Genomic DNA, 24993 nt, shown 5'->3' on the forward strand with positions numbered 1-24993 from the left:
TATTATTTGATTTGATATGTTGCCACTTGAGGATTATAATTCCTGTAATAGTTATTGAGCCAATTTTGAGTTAATGATATGATGCTATGATGAAAAGAAATCCGATTTCTTAGGTTGAAATGATATTACCGAGGTATATGACATCAGATCAGACATGATTTGTCGATATCAGGTCGAGTTTGATTTGAGATACACAACGAATTTGACGATGAATCTGTATAGAAGAAAACGTAAAAGAAGAACCAGAATTGGTAATTGAATGATAGATATAACTTATGAAGCTAAAACTGATTAGTTAAGCGGAAAAAGTTATTTGTGAAACATCATTCAATTCATAGAATTTCATTTACAGAATCAGAATATGAAGGTGAATATTGAACTTCATTGAAGGAGATGTCAGATGGATCTGAATTGTTTCATGTATCTAAAGTAAGGAAGTATTGATAGATTCCTTCTGTGTACTTGAATCAGACAAGAGGACTAATGAAAAGATTCCGAGGTAAGTCGAATATTCGACAGATTCTTGATTTAGAATAGAAACAACTCAGAGAGAATTCTTTGCAGTATTTGAGTACAACTGATGATTGAAGTAAGAATAACTTCAGATATTTATTCAGTCTATCAGATTTGATATTTGGCGTGACTACGATTTTGAGGGCGAAATCATTTCTTATAGGGAAGGAATTGTAAGGCCCGAAAATATTCAATTATTAATTATGGGATTTGAGAATTAAACTCCATATTATGGGCTAACATTGATTTGAGAAGTTATGAAAATGATAGAGTTAATTTCCGAGCTGAAAATATTTAATTTGAGAATATGTGGATTTTGATAATTAAATTCCGAGAATTCTTAAATTAAAAAAATAAATATTCGATTTGAATATTTATGGAATTGAAGATTTAATTCCATGTTTCGAAAATTAAAGAAGATGAATTTTGAAGATACAACTCGATGAGGGACTGATTTGCACATACTGATATTTGAAGGGCTAAAGTGCAAAAGGCCGGATTATTTAATTAATTCAAATTTAATTTATTTTAATCCGAGTATATTTAATTTGGGAATATTTAGAGTTTTTATTTAAATTCTAATATTCTTAAATTATTTTGGATTGAAATTGAATTAAAACGAAGGCCGAGGACTGAATTGCAATTACTGAAGACTTCAGGGACTAAATTGCAATTGATTCAATAGCTATCCGATTTTAATCATAATTATCAGATGGAAACGTGTTTGAAGCATAAAGTATTCAGAATGGAGAACAGAGGTCGAAACTTTTTCCATTTCTTATGATTTTGATTTCTTCAAATCCCCGTAACTTTTGATCCGTTCATCCGATTTTGATTCCGAAAGATGTTCTGGAATCCTTGCGACGAGTACTTTGATTTGATGTAAGTTTCTGAGTACTTTAAGTATTTTTTGTAGAACGAAATTGGCAGAGATCAGTACATGAGCATATGATCTTGTTCTTGACGTGTTGTTTAGTTTATATTCGAAACCGGATTGAAGATTTAGTTTTGAATGAATCGTATGGATTCTCCAGCATGTATTCTCGAAATTTTAGCTGCTGGTATGTGGTTATTTGTCTGGTTTATGATCACATATGTTGAGATGAGATTGAATTCGAATACGATATTTCGTCGGTTACCGATTTTCAGTCGTTATGCCGTCGATTGATGTTTTGAGACAAGTTTGATAGATGATTGTCGAGATAAGATGTTATTTGATATGTTTAGCTACTGTTTTGAAGATTCAAACGATGTAGTATTGATTTGAAAAGCTGTATGAATTGAATTGAAATTAGAAATGAATTCGATACCGTAACGATTCCGATTGTCAATCGCTACGATGATTGGTTATGTTTTGAAACCATATGGATAGTCTACGATTGAGCTAATGAACTTGGGATTGTATACTGATTTTGTTAGATGCAATCTGTATATTTCAGACATGCTACGAGCTCAAGCAACTCAAGAAGTCGAATAGTGAACCGAGGAAGTTCGCTTGAAATTTGAAATGGTTTGATTGAAGATGTGCTGATGATTTCGACTCGATTCTGAAAGGATTGAATTGAACGAAGATGGATGTACATGTTTGAGGTTGAAGAATTCAGAACGGACAATATACGAAGGTAAAAGTGGACTACGATTTGATTGGGATTATAACTCGAGATGGTTTGTATCGAGTTCCCCTAAATCACATACTTGTTTGCTTAATTGCTCTTATGTGCTTTCATTTGAGTTGTTGAATAAGTTTTTGATGTTATGAATGCCTTGATGATGATATATGTTGCATTCATCTTGAAGACTTATTCCTTGATTTTGAAATGAACGGAAATGTTCGAATAGACGATTTGAGGAATCTTATATGTATGGCCTGGGTGGTTGATTTAGCCTAGCGTCTGATTTGCATACATGATTGCTTCAAAGTCTAGAGAAGAAAGATAAGTAACCCCACCTCGAGCGGGAGAGTCGGTGGATTAGTTATGATATCTACTTCTCGGGATCCCAACCGACGAATGATGAAATGAACCTTGTTTTGAAAACATGCATTGTATTTACTGTTATATCATGATCTTGATATATGTTTGATATGCATGTTTAGTTGCTTTTACTGGGAAATATATTTCTCACCGGAGTTATCCGGCTATTGTTTTGTTGTATGTGTCATTGCAATAAGGGGATTGGAACAGGGCAAAAGCAATCATGAAGAACAAGGATTGAAGAGATATAGTGTGAGGATCCGAGTTAGGAGTTGTTTGAACTGTCATGAAGTTTATTGAGTCGTAAACATGATCATTTTAGAAGTTACTTGTATCAAGACTTGTTAAGGATGATCTAAAGGTCTTGTTATTATATTTGAAATTTGAGTAATGTTTCAAATATTTGACTCCAACATGTTGTATCTTGAACTAGTTTTATATGACAAGATTATTGCATGTTTATGAGATTTTGATTATGTTGTAAAGTCTTGGAATGGTTTATTCCTAACAATTATAGCATGTTAGAATGTATGTTAGATGTTATGATTGATTAAACCATGTCTAGACTTTTGTAGGAGATGATCTTGAATCAATTGTAGGCTTGATTTCATTTTTGACAGCAGCTGAGCCAGCATTTTTTTTTCTGGTGCCGTGGCCGGCGCACCGGCGAGCTCCTGCTCGCGCGCGCGCGAGCCAACCCTTTGAGTTTCGGGTTTGGGTGCCGGCGCGCGCGCGAGAGGACAGGCCGCGCGTGCGCAGGGCAACCCATTTGAAAAAAAAAATTTTTTTTTTTATTCTTTTGTTTAGACTTTGATTATTGTCTAGCATTGTTGATTAATTGTTTAGACTTTGATTATTGTCTAACAGTGTTGATTAATGAGAGATTAAAACTCGGGTCATCACAGCTGGTCATCAAATTCGAAAATTAGAATTAAAATATAGATTTTTGAGAAAAAATTATCATACTAATAATAAATAAATAAAAATTTTACAAATATAATAATATAAATTTTAAAATTAATTAAAAAGGAAAAAAAAAAGAGAAAAAAAAGATTGCACATGTGGACTAGCGAATTGCAAGTCCCAATGCGCGTGAATGTATTGGCAGCGTCCGCTCTTGACAATAGCGGATTGCAGTATTTTTGCAATCCACCGTTAATTCAATTAAATTTGAATTTTTTTAAAATTAATTAAAAAAAACTCTAAATCTGACAGATCTAATAATTACTATTTGCTCATAAATGGTATTTTAGAAAACTTTAATCAATATTTGTGATAACTCTGCATTCATGAATTTTTGCTACAATTCAACTCTATAAATTAAAGTACTACTAGGCGCGCACCAATATGGATTCTTCACAACACTTCAGTAGTACTGTTTCTTCTACTAATTTTGGTTGTACTTGCAACATCCTTAAACGACAACCTCAAATGTTTTCTAACTCATAAATATGAAGTCTTCATCTCCAACCAGCTCTACCCAAACACTCCTCCATTGCTCGTCCATTGTCAATCTAAAGACGACGATCTCGGGTTTCATAATCTTACGCTAGCTCAAAATTTTAATTTTCACTTCTGCGAAAGTTCATTAATGAATACTGTGTTTTTCTGTCATCTTTGGTGGGAGACGAAGAACATCTCTTTTGACGTATATAATTCAAACTGGATAAATTGTCCGTGCGACCAGAATCGTCTGTGCTATTGGGTAGCAGCTTACGAAGGAATTTACTTTTCAAAGTACTATCCTCCACATGATTTTGAAAAAGTTTATTTGTGGTAGCTAGCTAGGCAACTGAAAGATCTCGATCGTATTCGATATATATATATTTTTCATTTTTTATCATGTTACTGAACTATTCTTGAGTTTAGTCTAATAAGTTTCACTTTTTTCGTCCATTTTTTTTTTCTTTTTTACCGATCTCATGTCGGAAAACTATGCCATGACACTCAAAAAATTAATGAATACGTGACACCAAAATATTGTGTGGAGCCGAATATTGTTAACGTTCTGATGCGGTATTAATTAGAACTTGAATTATATTCCAGATTCTCTGATTCAAACATATTTAGGAGCTGTTTAAGATTGTTTGAAAATTTGTTAACGAAAAAGCTCATCAAAAATACTTCTTAAATGCAATCTCAAACACTACCCTATTATGATAGATAAATTATAGATTGAATCAAATTTGAGGTGATCAGTTCTTCAAATTCTTTGTTTAAATCAAATCATTCCATCTAAATCTCAATCATATAGATCCAAATGGTAGAATTTGAATTTAATTTATATATTTCCATAGAATAGATTGTTATCTACACTCTATAATTTATTATCACATTTTTTTTCTTTTTCTTTTTGACTTAATTTATTATCACATTTCAACTTAGCTTTTTAATAATTATTATAAATATTACCATCCCAAAATATCAGTTAATTTTCTAAACCTACTTCAAATAATTATTTATTCAATTAAAACATTCAATAAATACCGGTAAAATTAGAATTTCTTTGTAAAACATAATTTATAGTCATATGTAGGGGTGCAAACGAACCGAATCGAGCCGAATAATGGCAAAATTTTAAGACTCGAATTCGGCTCGTTATAAGTATATTCGAGTTCGAGCCCGATTCAAAACTCGATAACTTCAAATATTTTCGCTCGAGATCGGCTCAAAATAAAGTTTGAGTATGGCTCGAAATATTCGAACATATTCGTGAATTATTCGATATTATGGTTCGAAAAGTTTGAAATGTTCGAAAAGATTCGAAATGTATATATATTTAGTATATAATTATATTATATTAATTAAATATTAAGGCTCGCGAACTATTCGCAAACTATCGAACAAAATAATTTTGGCTCAATCTCGGCTCGAAAAAGAGCTTGAACATGTTTGAATTCGGCTCGAGTTTGATATGTTAGAATAGAATCAAATATTTATCGAGTAGGCTCGAAAAGCTCTTGAACATGTTCGGTTCTATTGCACCCCTCATATATTGGTGTTAAATCGAAGTTTTGGTGATTACTTAAATTAAAGAGTTCAGATCAAATAAAACCAAGAAATATATCTTCACTAAGTTGATATTATATGAAGACACCCGGCCATATCGATCTATTAAAATAAAGAAAATATATCGAAGATATGAATGAACAAAGCAAGATCAAGTTCATATCAAAAGGCAAACCGATCTGAATATAATCCGGATCAACTTTACCGACACAGATCGAAAGTTATTATCAAATAGAATGATTCACGGGATAGATTAAACAAAATCCCAAAATAAAGCGCAGAACAAATTTGAACAGATCATAACAAAGCATCGAGCACTTCAGCAATGAGACAAAGAAGGTTGTTGGGAAAAATTGACGTTAGCATCCGTGTTCGACAGGGATTCAAATATTCCATTACATTTGAGGTATTACGAGGACACGTGGCAATTACTAAGCAAATGTCGAATGAAACAGAGACAATCACTCACCGGATACTTTTTGAACGTTGCAAAGAAAAGCCTATAAATATCCGATGATGATCAGTGTTTAACACTTTTGAATCATTCGAACTCTCATGATCATTCTCGAAAGCTCTCAAGTCATCAAATTCCTGATATATTTCTTTGATTGAAAAAGTGTGCTCAATCCAGCCAAGCAGCAAATCAAAGTTCTAAAAGCACTGAGTTGAAAGCTTGTTGTTGAGATCAGTCTGATCAAGTCTAAACGCACAGTGAAGAATCAGATAGACTTGTCAAAGCACATTTCTGAGTTTCCAAACTTGTAACTCAAACAGAAGATTGATCTGTATTGAGAAGTTGTTGCTAAGAGTTCCTCTCAAGGGCTGATTGGATCGAACTTGTACAAAAGTTGTATAAATCAAATTCTTCTAGTGAAATCTTTCTAAAAATAAAAGAAGGGATGACGTAGACGTAGTAGATTGAGCTCCAAACATCCATAAAAATCATCTGCCTCTTTACTTACTACATTTTAATATCTATCAATCTACATTAAGTTTTCAAGTTCAATTCTGTGAGTAAGATTTTTCCGCATGATCTTATAAGATCTTTCGAACAGAATCATTTTAAGCAAACAAATCTTTAATATGTCTTTAGCAGATCGAAGTTTTTGAAAATTTTTATAAGTGTGTATTCACCTCTCCCTCTACACACGTATCTCGATCCTAACTTCATAGTAACTATTGTATATAATTATTATATTTTAATATTTAATCATAATTTTTATCTTAAACAACAACAATAGTAAACAATTTATTCAGATTTAGTTAATATAATTTGAAATACATCTTAGGCTGATAGTGAATATGCATATAATTAAATTGGATTTAATTTCAGTAATCGATTAAACCAAAGTTAAGTTGAATCTTTTAGTTTGGTTAATACGATATATTGATCTCTAAGTATTTTAAACTTCTTCATTGATTTATTATTTTTATTTATTTAAAATTTAAATTTGCCAAACATGTTAATTAGAATTTTGAAATTATTTTTTATGTTGTATGTATTTTAGTTCTTAAGTTTTGTTGTTTTGATAATTGATTATCGAAAATAAGCTTTTGCTCAACGACCAATTAATTTTACAAAATTTGTAATAAATTTGATTATATTATATTAGCCAACAGAGTACTAACGTGCTGCTGTACATTTCAACATATGAAAACAATAACTTAACGTAAGTAAATATTATAAAAATCATAATAAATTTAAATGTTTTGGAAAACATAATAAGATTATGGGAAAATTGCTTTTTTGGTCATGTATGTTTGTCATTTTGCGCTTTTGGTCCTCTATATTTTCAGATTTCAGTTTTAGTTCGCTATATATCTTTATTTTTTCGGCAATTTTAGTCCTTTTTCGATATGACGCTGATGTGGCACCAATGCAGTGTTGATGTAAAACTGACGTGTATAGTGTCACGTAAGAATTTTCGAATAAAAAAGACTGAAATTGCTAAAAATCGAAATATGAATGACTAAAACTGAAATATGAAAACATAGATGACCAAAATCGCAAAATGACAAACATATATGACCAAAATTGCAGTTTTCCCTAAGATTATATATATGAATATTAATAAAAATTTTGTATCAATATTTTCTACATCCCAATATTTTCTATATATTTTAAGAAGAATCGCCTAATAATTAATTTAATTTATTAACCACGATTCGTCCTATAAGTAAACCATTTATACTTCTTGGCTTCTTTCCACATAATTAGCTATTATCATTCAAATTTATACATCTTTATAAGGTCAAAAAAAATATATATTATGACCAAACTTTTAAGTATCTTAACTATAAAATTTCACGTTTCACTCAATTTTGACATATGAGTATATCGAATCCACCTTTAATATTATATCCAATGTATATCGATTACACGTATTTCGCCTAAAAATTAATTTATTTTAGAAATATGCACTTATTACAAATCTTCGTTAAATTTTCGTCAAGATCTTCTATATATATAAATATGATCGCTAGCTAGATGCATAAATCTGGAGGCCACCATGATGAAATATTCTTCACACACTTCAGTAGTAGTGTTTATTTTGGTTTTGGTTAACCTTGCACATGATGCAACAAGTAATTTGGACGAAAAGCTGAAATGTTTCTTCAGTTACAAATATATAGTCTACATCTTTGACGATCTCCCCGCGGGCAGTCCACCGTTGCTCCTCCGTTGTCAATCTCGGGACGACGATCTCGGGTATCATAACCTCACAAAAGGTCAAAATTTTAATTTCCATTTCTGTGAAAAAATGCACACTCTCTTCTTCTGTCATCTCTGGTGGAAAACGAAGAACTTCAGTTTCGAGGTTTTTAATGCGAGATGGAAACACACACCGTGCGATAGGGAGGATGTATGCAATTGGTCGGTCAGGGAAGATGGTATATATTTTACTGACGAAATGCCTCAGATGTTTTGGGAAAAAAAGTATGATTGGTAGATTTTTTTCCCAATTAATTAATGACTGCCATTTCATAATGAATAATATTTAAGATTAATCTTAAGGTATATATATATATATATATATATATATATATATATGTTTCAGTTATGTTTTTATCCATATAAATCTTTTTCATTTGCCAAACAAGCCTCATAGTCTCACCAACTTACTAAATTTCGTTACATTTTTTGGGTCAATATACTCACATATCGATAAATTAATAATTATGACCGAAATGCACGCATTTTAGGCATGATTCAAGTGGATATACATATTATGAAAATTATAATTTTTGGGTATGAAATTAATTAGGAGAACAATTTTTCATGGGTACTTAAAATGAAAAATATTTTGTACGTAGCACTAAAATTCAAATTTTGGGTATACAACATTCAAACTAAAGCATTGATTTACCAATTAAGCAATGTTCTAAAAAGTGCTAGGCGGTGGCGCCGACCCAATGCCTAGCGCCTAGCCGCCTAGGCGATTTTTTTTTAACCTAAAAAATTAAAATCGTGAAATATTTATGAGTTTTATTGTGAAAAAATAATTTTTTTGTCTTATGTTTTTTTAGTTTTTTGTATAAAATTCTTTTAAAATTTTAATAATATAGTAAAATATATATACTATTATAGTCAATACTCAATAATTGAAGATGCAGCAAGAATGTTGAACATTCACGACGCCTTTTCTTTGTTTTATTCCACTTTTTTTTGTTTTGTTTTGTTTCTTTTCTCTTTTGATTGTGGATTTGTGGTCTTTTTTCTTCTTTTTAAATTTTTATTATTATTTAAAAAAATTAAAAGTTTTTTTAAATTATATTGGTAAACCGCCTAGGCGGTGCCCAGGCCGGCGCCGCCTAGGCGGCAGCTAATCGGGCGACGCCTAGAGGCACCGCCCAACCATTAATCGAGGCGGCAGGCCGCCGCCCAGCGCCTAGGCGAGGATTTTTAGAACACTGCAATTAAGAGTACCAATTGATTTAAATTTTGTGAACTATAATTTTCGGGTTTCTAATAAGTTCAAGAAACTTGAATGTAAAAACATGTAGGGCTAGCTAAATGAAAAAGTACTTAAATAAATAGCACAAATCATTTTCGTATGCTGATAACATGAAATTTATAAATTTGGTAAACCGAATTTTCGGTATGCTATCGACATATTATTTTATTATTCATATATGTTTACGCTATGAGCGAAATTTTTGATATAACGTATCAACCATCTAGTTATGCTCAACGTTATTATTGTTTATATAATTAACTGTTCTTATTATATATAATAACTTGTTTTGAATTTTGGAAATCATATCACTGGATTTCGTGGGGGGAAAAATGGGCAATTATCACAAAACTAACATAACTTTATTATGAAACCTAGCTTCTTTTGGATATTACGTAAAAACGAGTATCCGAAATTGAATGAAAATCCATATATTTTGAGCAAAGTATTTTTATTAATTATTGTTATCAAATTTTATAATCAAGAATATTAACTTCTGATACATTAATCTTGCAGATATTTAACTCTATATATATATTGAACAGGCTAAGGCCCACATTAATTAATCAATAAAAAAAACATGCAAAAATGAATTCTCAAAAGATCATATACGCTTCAGTACTATTTATGGTGCTTTTAGTACTAAACCATGTACAAGCCAGATCCTTAGACAAAAAGCTAAAATGTATTTTCACAAACAAATATCAAGTAATCATCGTCAGCGCCCTCCCTGAGAAAACTCCACCACTGAAAATACGTTGTCAATCAAAAGACGACGATCTCGGGTTTCATTATCTTTGGACGAACCAGAACTTTTCTTTTCACTTCTGTGAAAATTTTGTTCTCAGCACAGAGTTCTTCTGCCATCTCTCGTGGATGAAAAAAGACATATCTTTTGATGTATTTGCATCAATGTGGATCGGACATCCTTGCGACGAAAATGGCTTGTGCTATTGGGCAGTGCTGCAATATGGTATTTATTTTTCAGCATCAATATCAGATCTTCCGGTTGGTTTGGTAAAAAAGTATAATTGGTAGCCAACGTATATATATATATATATGGCGATTCTGGTGACTATATATGATTTAAGACCATTAATAAATGGTTTTATTTATTTATTTATTTTTTTTGAGTAGTGATTTTAATATTTACTGATGCCCTATGTTTTTTTCTTTTGAGGTGGGTGGATAGCTTAGCTAAGGGCGGATCCAAGATTTCGGTCTTGGGGGGCCGCCTCATGCTAAACGCAAGATTCAAAAAAAAAATTAACGTATCAGTTATATTCAACTAATTAAATATCAATGTATGTATCGAACAAAATATTTGTACATTAAAAGAATTCGACGCTCATTAGAAGTTTTAAAGTTTTTTTTATGATAATATCAATACAAATATTTTTAGCAATTAATTTCAATACATATCATCAATGCATCAAGAGAAAATTGTCCTCCAATTTGCGAAACCTAATTTTGTTAATATCCATGATTGAGAATGACTTTTTTCTATAGTAGTCATAGAGCTTAAAACTGTAATCACAAACATGATCACTCTCAAAACAAATTTCTATATCGATCTCTATTGTTTCTCATTCTCTTTTATTTATATCAAATATGTTATTTAATTATTTTAAATATATATATATATATATATATGTATATATCATTTTATTTTATACTCAATTTGTCTCATATATATATACTTCTTTTTCACACATATTAACAATTTTTTTTTTGAAAATGTCAACTGGTAAATAACTTTCCAATATTATCTTATTTAATGGATACATATATGGTGTAAAATATTATTGAAAATAATATATATATTTAATAAAAATCTCAATTAAATATGGGCATATTAATTTTAAATAAAAAAGTGGAAAAAAATATTATTAATTATCGTACAAGTCTATATATTTTAGGAAAAAAAAAACAAAAAAAATGATTATCTATGAAACAGAGAGAGAGTGTGTGTGTGTGTAATTTTTTATGATAAATTTTAAATATTTCAATAATAATTAAATATACAAATATTTTAGATATTTAGAGTTGTTTCTTCGATTAATATGATATCTTCTTTCATTTTATTTGTTGTTATAATATCATTTTATTTAATATAATTTTAGATAATAAAATTTAAAATTTGAGGAAATAAATAATTTATTATTAATTAAATAATAATAATAATAATAATAATAATAATAATAATAACAATAATAATTTAGTTAAAGAAGAAGGGGGAATAATAAGAACAAATTAAGAATATGTATGTGACGTGAGAGAGGAGGAAAAAAGGGAAAAAAAAAAAAAAAGAGAGAGAGAGAGAGAGAGAGAGAGAGAGAGAGAGAGAGAGAGAGAGAGAGAGAGGAAAAAAATAAAAAAGAAAAACAAGAGAAAAGTAAAAAGGAAACAAAAGAGAGAGAGAGGGGAGAAAAAAAAGGAAAAAAAAGAGAGAGAGAGAGAGAGAGAGGAAAAAATAAAAAAGAAAAACAAGAGAAAAGAAAAAGAAAAAAGGAAACAAAAGAGAGAACGAGTGAATGGAAAAAAAATAAAATTAAGATGAGAGCATGTAGAAGTAGGAATCGAACGCTGATAGTATTGGAAGTTCTTCTGCTGCTAAGTTGCATGAACTTTTGTTTATTCCAAAGGGACCAATATTATATATATATATACACTAAGACACATAAAATATTAAATATATAATACTAAAAAAAATTAACTTTTCGGGTAGCAAAGTTATATATATAGAGCAATATTACATATTTGCGTTTCCTAGAAAAAGAAAAGGAAAAATTGTTTTTTTAGTCTTGTATGTTTGTCACTTTGCGCTTTTGGTCCTCTATATTTTCAGATTTCAGTTTTGGTCTGCTATGTTTATTTTTTTGACAATTTTAGTTCTTTTTTCTGATGTGACGCTGATGTGGCACCAATGCAGTGCTGATGTGGAGCTTCTGTGTATAGTGTCACGTAAAAATTTTCGAATAAAAGAGACTGAAATTGCCAAAAATCAAAACATGCATGACTAAAACTGAAATATGAAAATATAGAGGACCAAAATCGCAAAGTGACAAACATAAATGACCAAAATTGCAGTTTTCCCAAAAGAAAAAGGAAAATTTATTTCTGCTTTGTGATTACTTTGGCCTTTGGGAAGCCATGAAATAGAAAAAAATAGAAAATTCATGAGATTATCACCTCTAAAACAACAAAGACAAGATGTTAAAGACGCAAACACATTATATAAACTTTCTAAAGATTAAAAACCTAAAAAAAATATTCTATCAAATTAAATAAAACAAAACAAAGTCATTTAAAATTATTTTTATTTTATGTAAAATATAAACCACTACTATTATTCACTAATGGTTGTACCAAATTAACCCTCTATTATTCACAAAATATAGTATATAATTACCCCACTCTCTCACATTCTCCCTCATATTCTTTTCTTAACCACTTTTTTGTAATAGTGAGAAATAAAACATGTTAATATATATATATATATATATTAATGATTGAGCCAATTTTAATATCTATTGTTGATCCTTTGTTAAATTGATTTTTTTTTGTTTCATATAAAAGGGTTGACCCCGAAGGGGACCCCATCCCACATGAGTCAGAGGCTCATTAGCTCATGCAGGGGTTAAATCAAGGGATGTGCACGAGCGGCAGGGACCTGAGGGTAGAGGTGTCAAAATGGGCTAGGCCCGTTGGATTGGCCCGCCCCGCCATACAAAATTGGTGGGTTGGGTTGGCAATTTCCCAACCCGCCTAAAAGATGGGCCGGCCCGCCCCGCCCTGCCTAACGGTGGGTTGTGGTGGGTTGCGAGTTGGTTTGCAAAAACCCGTCAATTTACACATAAGTCCACCGGGTTGGCCCATCCCGCCACCTAAAATAGGTGGGTTGGGTTGATGTTTTCTCAACCCGCCTAAAAGGTGGGCCGGCCCGCCCCGCCTAATGGTGGGTTGCGACGGGTTGTGAGTCGGCCCGCCCCGCTGGCTCGTTTTGACGCATCTACCTGAAGGAGGGAGCAACATGGTCAACCCTAGAGCATACCCCCAAAATATTCCAACAGGGAATTAATATGCTTCATACGAGGATCGAACCCGCAATGCTGGGAAATCTCTTCCCACGTCACTTCAGGTCTTACCAACTCACATATGAATATACCCATGTGAGCATTCTTTTTTTTTTTTCATCATTTCATGTATTGATGTTAAGCATGGTATCACCTATAAAATAAAACTTTACTTTTAAAATTTTGTTTTAACTTACATTTTTTGTATTGAAAATTATCTAAAAAATGAGTAAAACAAAAAAATTCTGAACTTTAAATTAAATTTTAAAAATAAAGTATAATTGACACAAAAAGTTAAGATTTTTATGAAGTTAAAATTTGATTTCGCTAATACTGATAAATATCTATGGCCCTCGAGCATAAAGTTTCTCAAAAATTTTCTCTCTCTATATATCTCACATTCAAACACAAACTTTTAGAAAAATACAAGCCAAAAGAACGAAACTAACAATATTCGTTGAAAATTAGTAACTCCTAGACCTTCGCACATTGTCGTAACTTGATATGCGATCCTCCAAACCCTACATCATGGATCCACCCCTCTACTTCATTGGTCTTATATATTTTGGCTTATCATGAGCATTTTACATAGATTAAAGAAATTAATGGAAAATTAAATTTTACTAAGAAAATTCTAAATTTACCCGTAATTATTCAAGGTTTTAATTGAATAAAAAATTATTAGAGGTAGTGCTTAATTTAATTAATGATGATAATATATTCGTAAATAATAACTATGAAACTAGGATACATATTTGAGATGAATAAAAACATAAAAATATGACCTATATATTTGGAACAGAAGGTCGAAAAAGATATATATTAATGTATCTAGAATCTCGTGATATAAGAACAAAATCGTACGATATAGATATATTTCTACCAAATGTTTAACTCCACGGAAATATAGATAATAGATTTCCGGCTTAATTCATCATAATGGGTCACATTTGTCGTCTGACTTAATTAACTCATTAGATTAGATCATTATTTTTTCCCCGGGCTGGATTATAAATGAGATCGAAATAATATCACCAAAAATATATTGTTGTTGCAAATTTCATACAGTAGAACACGAGTTTAAATTTAAAAAATATCGTACAATACACACTATGAAACAAACAATAATAGAATTTGAAGCAAAGTTCCTTATATATACAGATAGAGAATTTTGAGAGTGAAATAAAATAAATTAAATGAATATCGATATAAATTCATTTATAATTTTATCACTAAATTTACATTCTATTTATATACATCACATCGATATTGCAAAAAAATGATAAAATATACATATTTCTCAATCAAAAAAAGAATCTCATCATTAAACGCTGACCGGTATAAATAAATATTCACATCATTCAAGTAATTGTAGCATTAAAATTTAAAATCTCAAAAGTATCAAAATACAGGTGAATAAATTTCAAATCTCATAACTAATCTAATCTTCGCATGCATGTTTTATTGAGTCGCAGGCGGGACCAAATGCTCTTAATTAGAAATAAAAGATTAGAAAATCCCAACTCTTAAATCATTTTAAGAACCATCTCCTGGCTCCAAATTTTCTTCTCTCTTCTTACTTTCTTTGATGAGCTTCTCTTCTCTCCGTCTCCTTTCTATGATAATAAGTTGTAATTGATTCTTACTCTCAATGATTTTTCTTGCTCCCTTTCTCTCGCCAGTCACACACATATCTTCGATTCTAGCTCTTTACAGTTCTTCACTTTTCTCATTTGATGATCATCATAATTTTGTTTCTCTATGTTCTTTTTCTATTCATATTACAATAACTTGTGTTATATATTTTATAGAAACAAGCAAGTTCATCAAAAAAACAAACAAACAAGAAAAGTCAGTGCTGCTTCATTTGCAATTAGATATTAGTATTGATCAACAAACAAAATCCTATAAACAGTCGAAAAATGTTGTTCTTGCCTAACTACTCACATCAAGAATTTAGCTAAAACATTGCTAAACTAGTCAACTTTTTATACAAGTCTGTTAAACTCTACTGCTAAAAATCAAAAACAAAATTATTGTGCTAATAATGCAAAAAAGAAAGAATATCACCTCAATAATGAATAATCTTAAATAGAAAAATGAAGGCTTAATGTATAAACATTTGAAATATAAAAAAATCAGTCACCGAAAGAACATATCCATCAGCATTACTGAGGCTACTTCCCTTTAACAATGTATCACACTGTAACTCAATATACTAGATTGGTTCTCTACCATATTAAAGGGCGACCTAATTTAAAGACACATGCTTATTAAAAATTTTGAGATATTTAATGTTTATTGGTTTCCACAATGCATAAAACCTATATATTCAAGAAATTTTAAGATAGTCTAAGCTATCAAATTAATATAGTAAATATGTTCCAACCAGGCAACTTAAATAAAGTTATATCCATAAATTATTTAAATGTTATCAATACAATATAAGAACAAATAAATAAAAAAATGATATTTTGACTTATTCTGTCTGACTCGGGCCGATTTTTTGTCTACAAATTCTCCATCACCTTGCTTTCTTTTATGCATTCCTTCAGAACTTCAAATTCATCCAGCCCTCGTCCCAAATCTTTCTTCAATAGTTACATATATATATCATATGCCAATAGAATATCATATATAAAAAAATGGGGAAAATTGCAAATTTAGTCCTGTATGTTTGTCACTTTGCGATTTTGGTCCTTTATGTTTTCACATTTCAGTTTTAGTCCTGTATGTTTCGATTTTTGGCAATTTCGGTCCTTTTTCTTCGAAAATGCTGACGTGGAACTGTACACGTCAGCTCCACATCAGCATTGAATTGGTGCCACGTCAGCGCCACATCGGAAAAAGGACTAAAATTGCCAAAAAAATAAAGATAGCGGACTAAAACTGCAATCTGAAAATATAAAGGACCAAAATCGCAAAGTGACAAACATACAGGACCAAAAAAGCAATTTTCCCAAAAAAATGAGATATGCTTAGTTCAAATAAGAATTCAAAATTGTAATAAGAGATGTAATTATTTAGATAAATACTTTAAAAAGCGTTTAACATTCTCTCACAGTGTGCTCTAAAGGAAATCAAACCCAGGCCTGCATGCCTTGTAATAGATCTGTCCTTCATTGTCATTCGATTATTTTGTGTAATTTCAGGTTTTATCATGGGATCTTCTTTATTCAAATTATCTTAAATAAGTTATTTCATGCCTCAACATCCATCCATTCCAGTCCCCTATATATCACATCTAACGTGGCTGGTTCTCTTTCTAACTTTTCCTTTGTCAATGATAATTTCGTTTTTTTAGCCAAATGAATTGTTGATATATACACCTTTTTTTATTTCTCTATCGGTAAGATTATCACATTGTATCTCAGCTGCATCATTTCCATTAATAAACAATCCATGGTTACAAAAACTTATCAGAAGTGGACTAAAACCAATTTAGAAACTCACACTTACCGCAAAATTTTCCCAGAGCAGATTCTTATCATTATTAGCACCTTTTCCACATAACGGCTACTTTGACATCATTTGTAATATCACGAGAAACCACAATTTCAACAAATCTAAAGACATGTTAGACAAAATCTATTACATGAAGAAAAAACTAAATAATCACAAAACATCAATGCTTCTTAAATTTAAAAGTGATATGTTTTTCTTATTCGTGACCAGTGAATCTTAGTCCATTCATCATTATTTGGTGGAATCCGAGACCCTCAAGTCCTCTTCGATGAACTACCAGTGAACTGCCTTCTTCATAACAAGCATCACTTACTAGTGTTATCATTTTCTGATGATAGTCTTCTTACCTCCTCATCCTGTGAAATTAACATAATATGTGTTCTTTGATAAACAAAATATAAGGATAAATACATCAACAACTAGCTTGTAATGTGACAGACAAAGTCAACGATCTCATGATTCACTGGCATTAAGTTTTCAAGATTATGTCCTCTTCGATGAACTACCAGTGAACTGCCTTCTTCATAACAAGCATCACTTACTTGTGTTATAATTTTCTGAAGATAGTCTTCTTACCTACTCATCCTAGGAAATTAACATAATATGTATGCTTTGATAAACAAAATATAAGGACAAATACATCAACAACTAGCTTGTAATGTGACAGACAAGGTCAATGATCTCATGATCTCATGATTCACTGGCATCGGTTTGAAATCATTGTATTTTGTCGCACTTTCAACATGATTTTTAACATCGGTTTTAAATTAAAGCAACAACCATGTTTACCTAGCTTATTCTTAACATCGGAATTCCAAAAACTCATCAAAATAAAATTCTAGAAAAAAAGATGAACATGTTCTTTGATATAAGACTCAGACCCACAAAAGTCTCCGAATATTTATAAATACTCCAAGTTAATTATCTAGCTCATTCTTAAGATACACATTCTTTTTAGCAATATAACGCTCTGTTCTCGAATAATAATCTCTGAATAATCGCTGACTTTAGCATCGAAATTTTTTCACCGAGAATCATGCAACGTTTCTGACTAATTTTATTTGTGACGTAAGAATAACCCACTTAAGATCGTGATTGAGATTGTACAAGTGGTCGTTGATACTACGAATTCTGTGGGAGAACTCCTTTGGGTGCATGCGAATATATTCTGGCCATATCAAAGATGTATCTCTGTCCCCAGATGTCATAATTTTTCGTGTTCGCATCAAGTTCTCTTGCACTTGTAAGATTTTCATATCCAGCCGTTAATTGATACCTGAAACCTCGAAGAAGTGCGTAGAAAATGCCTCAAAGTTGTTTTTTAAAGGGGTAATTGCATACATTACTCTTGTGAAATACCAAGATTGATAAAAAAAACCTCTATAAAAAATAATGATATAATATCTCCATGTTTTTAAATCATAAGCATATACCTCTATGTGTTTTCAAAATTTAAGCACACAACTTCTTATCCGTACATGTTTTCAGGGATATTTGTGCAAGGGTTTATAGTCATAGAGGGTTTTTAGATATCTCATGATTTCACATGAGTAATATATACAATTATCCATTTTTTAAACTATGACTCAAATAGTGTTTTGGGAGAACTTCTACGAAACACTTCTTAGCTTTTCATTAACAAAATTTCAAAATTTTGTTTAAAAAAAGTTGAAAAATACATCCTAAAAACTCATCCAAACATACATTACGTAAAAATTGTCAACTTTTTGAAGAGCGTAGTGCGGCCACACTAATGAATAGGGGCACTGAAAGTTGTAACAATTTTTTTCGTGTATCCTAGTGCGGGGCCGCTACTCTTTCTTCTTCGATTTTCCAACCTTTTCTTATATCCCACTCTTCATTCTATCTCTTCGTGTTATCTATACATCTTTTCGGCTCATTTTCATTACTCCAATGAGTTTTAGGCAATGTTTGCAATCACTAAAAAAAGTAATTGTTAGCTTTTGGCTTAAAAAAATCATTTTTGTGTGTTTTTTAAACCTAGATTATGTGTTAGCTTATGCTTAACTTAATTGAAATTCAAAAGCTAGACATGTGGTGATTATGATTCTCCAAAAGTGATTCTAATAAGAAAGTCATTGCTAAAATCATTCTAATCACTTATTTATTAAACACTACCCAACTTTAATTTTTAGATTTTCACATTTGTTTCCAAACACTACCAACTTTTGATTTTTCTTAACTTTTTTATAATCTATAAATTAATCACTTTTACAAAATCACAATCTATTGCAAACACTCTCTTAATCAAATAACATAATCGTCACACAAACAAACACATGTATTGGCACATATAAAATATTAGTGCTTCGCACTTATAAGTATATTTATTTTAGAGAAAATCAAGACAATCAGACAAGACATTTTCTGTATTCAATTTGTAAAATATCACTTAAAAACTCACATTCACTTTAAAAACAAAATGAGTCGAATAAGTGCAGTTAGAATCATCAATATTAGACTAATATGTTGATGAATGATGCATGCCTTTAAAAAAAAATTAATCTCAGTATTCATTTTATTGATTTTTTTTTTGGAATTTTGATGTGTATATATATATATATATATATATATAACTACGTCTTAGACATCATATTTTGTTTTATAAAAATTGTCCTTATGTGATATAGATATTAAACTTTTGTTTTCTTTTAATTTTTTAATTTTGACATTTCAAATTAAAGGTTAGTTCATCGATAATTTTTACAATTATGATATTACTCTTATTTTAGAGAAAATAAGTTTTTTGGTCCAGTAACTTTACCCCATTTGGGTTTTGGTCCATTAACTTTTTTGATATGGTTTTACTACACTAACTTTGCATTTTTAGTGTTTTTTGGTCCAACTGCATACGTGTCAGTTTTTTATTGGTCCACATCATCATTTTGGACCAATCAGAAGTTGACACGTATGCAATGTTGGACCAAAAAACACTGAAAGTGCAAAGTTAGTTTACCAAAACCCACATTGGAAAAGTTAATGGACCAAAACCAAAACATGTACAAGTTAATGGACAAAAAACTTATTTTCTCCTTATTTTAATATAAATCAAATTAATTAAAAAATATTATACAAGAACGCAGCATGTGCATTAATACACTAGTATTAATAAATTTTTTCGGCCATTCAGTGTTCAATTATGATTTCACATATTGACCATATTTCACAATAAATGCTCAAATAGCTAGGATATATAGTTGAACTTTCATTTCAAAAATAAAAAATAAAAAATAGTTGAATTGAACTTTTTTTTTCTGAAACTATCATATTTTGTTCATTCTTGGTATTCCTAATTAATTACTAACACTATCTTATGACGATATTAGACATTCAAATAATTAGGAAAAAAAATTAAATACAGGGTTTGGACTAATCTGTCACACAAAATTTATCTATTCCGATTTATCTGACTAATTAGTTTGCAGGTTATTGCATTTGTCCGAGAATTTACCCAATGTGTGTCGTAAAATAATGATTCCAGTTTCCACTTCATGGAAAAAAAAAATGAGATCGAAAGTCAAATAAACATAAACGAATCGATAAAATTTAATATATAATAACATCATTTTATTTTTATTTTTTTTGAGAGGATAATAACATCATTTGAAATAATATTTTTTTCTGGATCCACGCTCAGTCAAAGATTTGAGAGAACCTCTCCCTAATCCACGAAATTCTATTCCATTGATATAAAAACTTTAAACATCTTAAATTATATTATAAAAGAAAGACCAAATTAAAATCGACAGTCAAATATAATTCAACATGTAATCAATCCTCTAAAACCTCAAAATTGTTAAAATGGTTGACCAAAGAAAATCATGCGGAAGTTCAGAGGATTTCATAGCTCATATATATAGTTTCACAAATCTATTCCAAAACATGAAAATTTCATTTTCTCAATAAATTTCAATCGCTCTATAAAAGCAACCTAAAACTATCATGCATGCATCTTAGAGCCAATTAAATATCATATAATAGATAGTTAATTACGAGCGATGAAGCACAAATTACTAATCATCTTGGTAATTGTCATCTTCTTGCAAGCAACGGCCTTCGAGGAGAAAAAACCTTGTTCCATATTCTTTCCAAAATTCACCATTCATGTAGTGAATCGTCTTCCCTCATTTGCTATAAAATTGGGAGCCCATTGCGCTTCTAAAACGAGGTTGATATGGAACAACACGATTTCCCCGGGTCAAGATATCGAATGGGATTTATGCAATCCCTTCTTGGGCAATGCACTCTTCTTCTGCCACTTCTTCTTGGGACCGTGGGAGTCGGCGTTCGAGGTTTTCAATTCACAAACGGCATTTGATACATGTCCCGGTAAAACATGCTATTGGGAAGTACGACTTACAGGGATGTATCTTTCTGGGAGTTATCCTCCCACAAATTTCGTACTTATGCATCATTGGAACCGCACCAAATAGCTAGCTTAAGCTAGCATCATCACTTGGAAACACTTTATTGAAATATCATCGTATATATATGTTACCTGTTTTCAGTCATTAATTCTAGTCTAATTTATTTCTTTTCGAGCGTACTTTCTAATAGTTTTAAAGTTTCATTGTTACCGTCGTCTATAACTTTTTCTAAGTCGCTCGGTTGGGGATGAGGTTATTGCGAGAAGATCATATTTGTAGCGATGATCATATATATATTCAAAGTCAGTGGTAGGCATAGGGCATGATGATTGCCTTGGTACAATGTCATGTAAAGTGAGATTAGTTAGTATCTTTAACTTAAGTTTGTTGTTTGGTTCATAAGCTAGGCCATGTTATAATAATAAATCTCCCATTACCTTTAAACAAAGCAAAAAATTAAGTAATTAAAAAAAACAATTTGACGAAAGCAACAACTTAAAATTGTATTAAAAAAGTCATCTTCCATAAATGATTACATGATGGTCTACAACATCATAATCTACCAAGATACATTAAATGCAATTTTCCTACGTAAAAAGAAAAGATTTGCACCCAATATAAAAATTAAATTCCCCACCAATAGTGGTAAATGTAAATCTAGCTAGCTAAAATAATTTACAAAACCATATTATAAATTTATAATCCCTACAATTAACATTTGCAATAGAAAAAAAAAGAAAGAAAAAGAAAAAGAAAAAGAAAAAGAGACCAGCTATATTGGTAGATTCCACCAATTAGGAACTCCATAGAGATAAGGGACTTGTGCAGTCAAGTGTAATTATAATCAATTTAGTAGAAAAATGATTCAAAGTCTCCATCGCCTCTAAAAGCTAAAAGGGTTGGATTGAGCTAGTCCTAAATCCCAATAAAATAAGTTTAGCTTCGCATAGAATCCATAACAAACATTAAAATTCAGAATTTATATTAAGAATTAACTAAAAGATCAAGTTTTAAAACGAGAATGAACGTTGTACTCAAGTTCTTCATGTCTCTTCATGACTTCGTCTCTCGCTCCCTTATGTTTTCAGCCGTTAAAAAGTATGTTTTTTTTTTTACATAAATCTCGACTCTCACGTGCTTTTAAGAGTGGTTTTTAGGGGTGGTTTAAAAAACCCTCCTGAAGTTAAAGCAATAAAATGGGTTCAGAAATAACCGTTTTTATTGCCATGACTTTTAAAAGCGGTTTTACAACCGCTTTTATTGAATGCTTATAGGAATGGTTGGTTTAAATCATTGATATTATCCGCTTCTATTGCTTAATTTTTTAAGAACGGTAAAAAAAATTGCTCACATTGAATAGCTTTAGCAGTGGTTCGTAGCAACCAATGCTATTAATCGCTTCTATTGTTTTAACTTTTAGTAGCGGTTTATAAACCGGTCATATTAAATATTTTTAGCCATGGTTTATTTAAACCGTTATTATAAACGGTAAACCACTTTTATTGCTTTAAAATTTATGAGTGGTTTTTAAACCGCTTATTCCAAATTTTTAGTAATGGTTTATGTTACTCGATTTTATAAACCGGTTCTATTGCTTTTAATTTTAGTAATGGTATAGAAAACGCTTTTATTGAATTACATTGAACAATTTTGGTGAAATGACAAATACTCATTCATACAATTAATATCATATCTAAGATCATTTGTTTGATTTTCATGGATTAGAATAGTGCAATTATTGGAGGGCGATCAAAACGCGATTCTTGTACTGATGTATGTTTCAAAATAGATGAATTATATTTTACTACTAGTTATAAATTTTGATAAAACGATTAATATTAAATTTTAAAAATAATGAGTTATCAATAATAATAATAATAATAATAATAATAATAATAATAATAATAATAATAATAATAATAATAATAATAATAATAAGTTTGAGATATCTATACTAACATATTTGGTTTGACAATTTGAAACCAATGTCGAATTACATTTCTAACCTATATAAGTAGTAAAATACTCATTGATTTATATTGTTTAAGTGCAACAAGGTCAAAATCAAAATTATACTTAAATTTTTCCATTATCTAATAGAATCTATTATGATCTCCAATTTAAAAATTATAAGAAATATTTATCAACTTCCTTTCACTTCATATATATTTATTTTATCTTTATCTTGCTCAAATTTTATGTATGTTGTTTTTATTTATTATATTATACATGCATCGCATGTATCTCGATATCTAATAATAATAATTAACACTATTGTAACTTCAAATTTACTAATAAATCTCATGCTAAAAGTATAATAAAACTTATAATATTTTAAATATAAAATAAATTACATGTAAAATTAAAAACAAATTTATTACAATTATCAATATAAATTATGTATTTAAACTGTGATAATGATTCTTTTTAAGTATAACTTTTAATCTTTTTTAATATTTCTAATATTAGTCTTTAAATTTTATTAAATCAAGTTATAAATCGGAGAAGATCAAAGTCTAATGCTTAAAATCGAATACCATGAAATCACGAAATATAAATCATATATTAATCGCATTTTTAAAATGAAAAATATTTAAGTAATTTACATTCTATTAATTTAATATATACAAATGATTCATAATCAATGTAACGTAAATTTAAACCATTTATCAATATTCAGTCAAGATTTTAAATATAAATTATCGAGTTATAATAATTACAATTCATGTTTAATTATTTAAATTTGTGATTAATCTGATTGATATATGCAAATGCATGCCGAAGATAGGTAGATAATTTCATTAGTAATATTTCAAATTTTCAACTGGCGGGTAACTGAATTAATATAAACTGCAAAAAATTGAATTATTTTCGTCAAATATATCACACATTCAATTTTCACCGCCAATCTACAAGATAAATATTTTAAAAAATTCCACCACTAATATGGAAGATTCAAAATTTTTAAAGATAAACCTCTATTTAAGTTTCAAGTTTTCCATTGACGATGAAATAAATCCTAAAACTCTCCATTTATTTTCAACTTCAACTCTCTCATGGTTCCTCTTCTCGGTGTCTATTATGATCTAACGTTTATAATTATTGATTCTTCTCCGTTTTGCTGACCACTTCTCCATTCCTACTTAATTATGTTGTATTTACTTTTTGTTTTTGGAGGTATTTCATTTACTTTATATTTTTTTCCCCAATCATTTAGTATTGGGTGAATTTTGCATAAAATTGATTGATGTTACTTTTCTTTAATTTGCAGGTTGATATTAGACATGATACCAAAAGGATGTGAAAATTGATTCAAGATATTTGAAGGCAATTCGGGATATATGAATAAAGTAATAGATGCCTTTGTAAAGAAGTTAAGGTAAAAATTTTAATTTTTTATACTTCGTAGAAAAAAATTCTGAATATCTGTTTAATTTTTATGACCTGAAATAAAATTTATATTTTATATATATTTTCAGGTAACAAGGGAGGACATACTTTCATGCTAAAGTTAGCAGAATAAATTTTGCAAGACGTGAATTTGGAATTGGATAGTAGTTAGATATTTTGAAAATTAATGCCATCTATTTAATTTTAGCATTTGTAATGATCT

At 30.0% G+C, this 24993-nt stretch overlaps 1 long non-coding RNA gene across 1 annotated transcript; it reads left to right on the forward strand.

Annotated features, from left to right (window-relative positions):
* The first annotated feature begins 24424 nt into the window (after positions 1 to 24424).
* On the forward strand, positions 24425 to 24949 carry LOC140860322 (uncharacterized). Its single transcript, XR_012143676.1, has 3 exons — positions 24425 to 24557; positions 24652 to 24759; positions 24860 to 24949. It is a non-coding gene; the product is annotated as an uncharacterized lncRNA (long non-coding RNA).
* Positions 24950 to 24993: the final 44 nt, after the last annotated feature.

The sequence above is a fragment of the Henckelia pumila genome, chromosome 4 (assembly GCF_033568475.1).
Source record: "Henckelia pumila isolate YLH828 chromosome 4, ASM3356847v2, whole genome shotgun sequence".
In the NCBI taxonomy this organism is placed as follows: domain Eukaryota; kingdom Viridiplantae; phylum Streptophyta; class Magnoliopsida; order Lamiales; family Gesneriaceae; genus Henckelia; species Henckelia pumila.